The sequence below is a fragment of the Bison bison genome, unplaced genomic scaffold (genome assembly GCF_000754665.1).
Source record: "Bison bison bison isolate TAMUID 2011002044 unplaced genomic scaffold, Bison_UMD1.0 scf7180017864080, whole genome shotgun sequence".
NCBI classification, from domain to species: Eukaryota; Metazoa; Chordata; class Mammalia; order Artiodactyla; family Bovidae; genus Bison; species Bison bison.
Genome location: NW_011494652.1, coordinates 2330342 through 2330762, shown reverse-complemented (window position 1 = coordinate 2330762; position 421 = coordinate 2330342). Strand labels below are relative to the sequence as shown.

Below are 421 nucleotides of genomic sequence, written 5' to 3'. Positions count from 1 at the left end.
GGTGGGGGAGGGGTGGGTTTAGGGGGAGGTGGTGGCCGGGTGCGGCCAGAAGTGTGTCCTGACCCACAGAGGTGCCCGGAGGGGACCATCTTCACTGTCAGCTCCTCAGCCCTGCTTGGGGATCCTGGGGACACTGAATACACCCCCTCAGTCGAAGGGCCTGGAGTCTTGGATGTGAAAGGTCTTTCGTGGCTCAGACTGTTCTGGGGGCCCTCAGCTTCCCCCCGAGTACCTCCCAGATATTGTGGGGTCAGGACCTCCCTCCAGGCACTGTCCCCCCTCCCCCGCCAGTCATTACTCCTGTGGGATGCCAGGGGCCCACCCAACCACCAGCTTTCTTATGCCATCTGCAGGGGATTCTAAGGGTGCAAGGGAGCATCCTCAGAGGAGCCCGGAGTTGATGAGCAGAAGGAGCCCCACC

General features: G+C 62.5%; 1 protein-coding gene across 1 annotated transcript in view; it reads left to right on the top strand.

The window, feature by feature from the left end:
• ANO1 (anoctamin 1, calcium activated chloride channel) overlaps window positions 1-421 on the top strand; it is a 75644-nt gene that overhangs the window by 2991 nt on the left and 72232 nt on the right. The window lies entirely within an intron of this gene.